This window comes from Cucumis melo, chromosome 7, assembly GCF_025177605.1.
Source record: "Cucumis melo cultivar AY chromosome 7, USDA_Cmelo_AY_1.0, whole genome shotgun sequence".
NCBI lineage: Eukaryota > Viridiplantae > Streptophyta > Magnoliopsida > Cucurbitales > Cucurbitaceae > Cucumis > Cucumis melo.
In genome coordinates, this window is record NC_066863.1 from 4,016,296 (window position 1) to 4,023,788 (window position 7,493).

The following is a 7,493-nucleotide window of genomic DNA, read 5'->3' on the forward strand; positions in this document are numbered from 1 at the left end:
AGGGAAAGTTGAAGAGTTTGAAAGAATTAATATTTAATTTAAGTAGAGGAATTAAATGGTGTAACTTTATTTAATCTTAATTTATTTTTAAAATAAATAAAAATTGCTCCCTAGTCCTCGTTGCTACCTATTTATCCTAGATTCCTGTACTTTCCATATTTACACTTTCTTACGCAAGCCACAAAAAACTGACACAAAGATTTAATATTTCCCCCATAATTACAACAATGCCATTCCTTTCCTTCTTACCCCCTTAAACTTCCTTTTAATTACACAAAATACCCCCCCCCCCCCCGGGACACGTGGCAGAGACTTAAGAAGGTTCCTTTACCACAGTTTAATCCCCCTATGGGCTATGGGTAGTTTCGTAAATCAAAAACATAACTAGGGTTATTTCGGGAAAAGCAGGATCTTGTGGCAGAGACAGAAGTAGCTGGCCATGTGCTGGGGAAAGTGGCGTGCCAGCTGGCCCATTCAGGTTGGAGGCCGAAGGATCAGAGTGGCGTCCAGCTAAGCAGTTAACGCCGTCTTCTTAACGGACGTTTAAAAGAAAAAAAAAAAAAAGAGATGGTGACAGAAGAGAAGAGAGGAGGAATGATGAGGAGGCCATCCAAGTCATTGCCAGGTAGATAAATGCCCCCCCCCCCCCTCCCCCCAAATTATATACTTTTCATCATTTTTATTTACGATCCGAAATGTACATGTGATTGATGAATTAGAAAAACGTCCAATTTCAATAAACTAAAAACGGTTATATTGTTTTAGAACTTTGTTAGTTACAAAAATTTCGAATTGGAAAATAGAATGTCCAAATACGTAGGAAGACACGCTCGATATATATAACTACGAAAGTTGGCTAATTGCGTGAAAACAAAGTAATTTTGTTTTGAACAAACGTTGACCAACGATGTATACTTGTTTGATTTATTGAGAATTGATGGGCTAAAAACTCTTTTGTATTGCTAATATTATAGTACACAAACAAACATACGTATTTAGATTTATTTGAAACAACAAAAATTAGAAACATTTACTTAAATCAAATTACAAGTTTAGTTTACAAGATTTTCAATGTAAGCTAAGTTAATGCGAGTTTAGTATATCGATAATTATCACGATCTTTCTCTTTAAATATTGAAGGTTCAATTCATAACTACAACGCGTTGTAAAGTTTATAAACTTAAGAAAATAAAAATGATTTTCAAACTTAAAAAACCTATTGAATATAAAAATTTGAAAATTCAAGAATTTACTAAAGTTGACCAGCTTTTTATTTATATATTTTCCAAAATTGGTATTTAATTCATGTAAAGAAGAAGAAGAAGAAGAAGAAGAAGAAGAAATAGAAGGATGGGCTAAAAATATGGAAGAGTAGAAAGAAAAAGCAAAGACCAAATAAAAATAAATTGGGGGTGGGCAGTGTGCAACCCCAATTAATTTAGGGTTCCAAATTTTAAAAATCAAATAAATTCCAAATGGGAAAGAAAAGAAAAAGGGAAAGCCAAAGAGGAGGGGAGGAATTTTTTGATATTTGATTTTTGACCTCCAATTCTGACATCACAATAATAAATAAGTGAAGCAAATAGTAAACAAAGGAATAGAAATAATATATTCCATTTTAGTATATAGTTTTTGTATGTCACAAGGGTAACGTGAATGAAATAATGTGGAAAATTAGAAAAAGGGAAAAGAAGAAGAAGAAGAAGAAAGAGATAGAATGGTTGATGTGTAGGGATGGATGGATGGATGGATGGATGAGGTTGAGGGAGAAGGACATTCAACATTTATTGATGTTGTTCCCTTGTCTCCAAACTCCAATTATTCTTTATATATATATATATATATCTAAGTTCTTAATTAAATTCTATTAATATATATGCCAAAAGTATGGTTAACATTGATGCCTTGTTTATTATATATGTTAAATTTAAACACTTTTGTGTGAATCCTTTACTTTTCTTGCAAGTGTTTTTAAACCTAAAACTTTTTATTCATTGTTTTATTCACATTTCATATCTTAGTTTTTAATTAATTCACAGTATATTACATCATTCTAAGTTTGGGAAATTAATTTTTTAATTTATAAGTTTTGATAAATATGTATCTTTAGTATTCGAATTTTGAAGTTATGCCTCTTTTTAGTCTTTGAATTTATAAGATAGACTTGTATGATCTATGAGTTTTCAAGATGTACTTTATTAAACTCCGAGATTTTAAAAATGGATGTAAAAGGTCTAGAATTTTTTTTTTGTTTGATCTTTTCAAAATAATTATGTGGTATTTAAAATTGAGAAGAAAATGTGTTTAAAATAAATGTAATTTTTGAAATTATTCTTTAATCATATAATTATTTAAAATAAATAAAACTTATCAAAAATAGAAAAGTAGACAAAAAAATAAAAATGTATATTTTGAAAATTCAAGAACCAAATAAGTCTACTTTTCCTTAAAGTTTTGAATTTATGTCAAATAAGTCAAGCTTTTTATTTTTGTGGTCAATGGGTTTATCTACTATATTCAACCATTTTTTAGTTTTTTTTTTTTTTTTTTTTTTTTCGATTTTTGGACTCTAAAACTTTTAGATATAAGAGTTCAAGAATTTTAAAAAATGTTGTGTTTAAGAACCAATTAAATGTAAGATTGTAAAACTAGAACGACCAACTTGACACTTTTTAAGATTGAAAACGGGTTAGATACAAAATTAAAAATTAAGACATTATTTAAAAATTATAATAGTTTGTCTACTATTTTTAAAATTGTACTTTTATCATTAATTCTGACTTTAAGTTTTAATTATTTACTAGAATAAACTAAAAACTTAATATATGTCTTAAAAAATAATCAATACCTTTGTTACGATCGAATTCCAACCCTAAAATTATTTAAATTCCTAAACTTATATTATTGTATTGAGTTAAATACATAGATTTCTTTTCTCTAAAATGGAATGTCAAAATTTAAATAGTTTTCCCTAAGTATTAACTAATTAATATATTAGTAATCAATGATTGGTGGGAAAAAGAATAAAATAAAATGTGACCCATATTCATGTGGAATATTTAAATCAAACTAATGAAGTGAATAATTGCTTTTGTAAAACTTTTCTTTTTCTTACTTCTTAATGATAAGTATTGAATTATTTATAAAGTATATTGTGAAACTATACACATTTGATGCCACTTGTTTGATACTCAGATGATCATTATATGCATATTATATACTTTTAAAACAAGAGAGAGAGAACTTTACCCTATGAATAATTTACAAATAATTGGGGATTTTTGTATCACACACACACACACACACACACACACACATATACACACACACACACACTTGTGTATCAAAAATTCATAATGTCTACCATGTAATGTATATCATTTTGCCTGCCTTGTACTTTTAGGACAAAAGCCATTCTTTAGTAGACAAGATCAGCAACTTTAGGGTTCTTGATAATTCAAGTTTAAATCATATTCTTTTTTCTCTATTCATGATAATATTTTTCTTTTGTCGGACTTCCGCTTTTTAAGTTACATTGTTTTTTTACACGTTGAATTTTATCAAAATTTTGCATGTTAAAGTGAGCTTTAATTCATGGATAATTATCCATATATAGATATGAGAAAGTTTTCCGCCCTTATATTCTTTGACATTAAATTTTTAAATAAATAAAAAAAAGATAGTCTTTGTGTTAAATAATTTTGTACGATACAAACTTATAGTTCTAAATCTCAAGTTTCATTGTCTAACACTTATTATATACATAACTATGATTTAAAATATCTTTTATGTTTTTTTGTAAATTCTTAAAAAAGTAAATAATGTAGGTTGGAGATCCATTAACCATATCTTAAGGAAGATATAATAGATAACATCGTATTATCTAACTAATTATGTTTTAATTAGCCAAAGTACCTTCTAAAAAAACTAAAACATCTTCAATGCAATTTAATAATAGTTGGTTTTTTTTTTTAAAAAAAAAAATCTATTTGCAATATCTAATTTGGAATAAAATTTTCAACTAAATAAAGAAAACAATTTATTCTTTTAATTATTATTCTTACTAATTTTAACAGGATCAATGGCATAAATGACATTTAAGAAAAAAGAAAACAGTATATATAACACACGAGGGATAAAATAATTATATATATAGTACAAAAATTGGTAAAAGACTAAAAAACTCACAGACATTGATAAATGCTATGAGTTTTCATCAATGAAAATTACTAATAGATGTTATTAGTGATAGCTTTTGATTTGAAAAATGTGCTACTAATTGCTATTATTGGTAGCTGCTATAGCGATGTTGCTATTAAACGATAATTTTCAATTTCAGAAATGGTGCTTAATTATAAGTTGTTACTGATCATTACTCTTAATGAATATCTCACTGAATGCTACTCTCAATGATAACATTCAATTTAAGAAATATTTCTATCAATTGTTAGCACCGATTGTATCATTGATAGCTACTATTAGTGATGGAAGTAGGGGTGTAAGAATAGCACGAGCAATCCGACAACTCGGACAACCTAACCTATAGTTCATTTAAAATGTGGGTTGAGCTGGGTTAAAAATCTTTATTTTTTTTGGATTGGGTTGGGTTGCGGATTGGAGGGTTGAAAAATTCGGGTCAACCCAATCTAATCCAACCTGAATTTATATAAATATTAATATATATATATATATATATATATATATATATATATATATATATATTATATTTTATTATTATTTATTTAAAGCAAACCTTATACTTTGACAAATTGTATCAATCTTAACCATAAACTTTTAATTTTGCCGATTGATACCTTAAATGATAAATATATAAACCTTTGTTTAAGTCTCTAATAGGGTTAAATTTGCTACAAGTACGACAACGTTAAATTTGCTACAAATATATATATTTATTTATTTTCATTTTTAAAAAACAAAACTTCTAAGGAAGATTTATTTGTTTTTGGATTTTCGGAGAAACAAAACAAAATAAAATAAAAGTTTTAGAATTTCGATGCACTTCCTTGAACCAAACGAAAAGGACATTTTTTGGCTTTTAATTTTGTCTTTAAATGTCTCTTAATTATTTGACGGTTCAACTTCAAACTAATCTTAATTAAGCATTTAATTTACTTTTTAATTATTATTATTTTTTAACTAAAAGCATTTAATTTACTTAATTAAACAATTGGTTTTTGCTGATTTTGATGAACAAATACAATAGATTTCTTTTGGGGGGGAAGTGATTAACCCACTAATTATGTTATTCTTTATTTTGTTTTCTATATATGACTTTTACAAATAATAATTAAAACTTCTAACCTCCAACGAATTAAGCCTAAAGTGTTTATACCTTTTTATTTTCTTCAAAGATTCAAATAAATAAATACATAGTTTTGATGATAATATATAAAGGGTTGTAAAACTTCTCAAAATTAAATATACCAAAATATATAATTTATTTGATTTGTATACACTTAAACAGACAATTAAAAATATAGCAATATTCAACCATAAAAGTAGTTCCATACAAATATATATATATAAAAAAAAAAGAATCAAATAATCTTTGAAATGAATGTCTATTTCAAAAAAAAAGAAAAAAAATGCATACAAATTAAATAAAGGTATTAATTAAATAAAGGGAAGGTTACATATATGCAATAATGTAAATTCATCGGTTAGTGTATGATTAAATTAATTAATCCCATGTGCTTCAACAATTTAAGTTAATACAAAGTATATATTATTTTAACGTTTTATTTATTTTTGTAACCTTCCCTTTTCCCAATCCTTTGTTCCTTTCCCCTTTACTTCCCTTTAATCATTACTTAATTATTTTATTTATTTCTTCTAACCTAAACTAAAAGACCTTATAATATCCCAAATATTAGGGTTTTCTTTTTTTGAAAAACAATAATTATATAATAGTATATATATTTGAGTTCCTCTAACCATTTTACTTAACTTTTTTTTCCTCTTTTTGTCGATTAAGATATTTTGTATGGAATGTTATGGGTATCATGATTCCATATTTATCGATCAAGTACGAAGGCATGAATGAACTATCAACTTTGATGATAGAAATTCGATTTTTTCTATTACTTCATATTATCATAAAAGAAAAAAGAAACGTAGCCATACATTCTTCTTTTGTTTATTTAAAATGTAATTTTTTTCTTTCTTAATTTTGAGTTTGAATTTTGAAAATATCGGTAAAAACGTAGATAACAAATCAAAAAACTTAAGAATAATACAAGTGTTTATAGAATTAATTTTCATTTTTTATAATTCAAATGTACTAAAATATAGAAATGATAATGTCAATCAATACATCTTAAAACATATATTCTTGACGATTTTGTTCCTTTTCTAAATTCTTACAATGAATATAATATTAACCCCTTTTAATTTGGGCAATATTTAAGGACTCAATTGCTGCACTTTATTAGATTAAGTGGGTCATTTTTGCAATTTTTCTATTAAAATGATGGGGGGGGGGGCAAATATCAATTATAATTATGAACTTTTGTAATTCATATCAATTTAAACCATCGACTTTCGTAAATGTTTCTATGTAAAACATATAATGGAGGTTTAAATCGATACATTTATATAAGTTCAGAGTATAAATTGATATAATGATTTATTTGAAGTAAAATCTGATACAACTCTTAAAGTTGAAGACTTAAATTGATATAATTGTTAATTTAAATATTTAAATGAATACAAATCTCAAAGTTTATATAAAAAAGGGTCTTGTTTTTGGCATAACCTAGAGTGTGACTTGCCATCAATAATCATATTGTTTTATAAGAGATCTAAGTCAAAGTTTGATTAAACAATACTCCCAAATACTTTGATAACCTGTTTGCCTAAGCTTTAATATGACCACAATTTTCATTCAACTTAAATTATTTCTGTTCACTTTCTTTTTTCCCTTTATTGTTTTGTGAAAATATAGGAAGCCTTTTGTTGCCCTACATAATCTTTTTTTTTTTTAGGTTTAAAATTTTAAACATCGACTTTTAAGATAGTGATTAACGTAAATGAACGATTCTAGACAAACACACTACCTGCACTCAACAAAAATTTCTAAAAATATTGGAAAACAACCTATTATATATATGTATTAATTAAATTTGTGTTAAAATTTTTGTTAAATGGAAACCCTAATTAAGAATCTCTTTTAAGAAAAATTAAAAACTAGACAAATTAAATATTTATTATGAAAAATTTGAAGAAAAATAAATTGAATATGAACCTTCAATATGGTTATAAGTCAATTGTTCTGCTCATTACTGTTGTGAAAGGGCTGCAAATAATGTCAATAATATGGAACAATTATTCAAAGCCTTTCATATTATCATCACTATTAACGTATCATCACTAGCTAGCTAAAGCGAACTTCATTTTAGTGGTAATAGACATGCATTATTATCTCTTTTAAAGTCGAAATTTCAATCTCTCGTTCCTCTACGGTTGTTGGACAC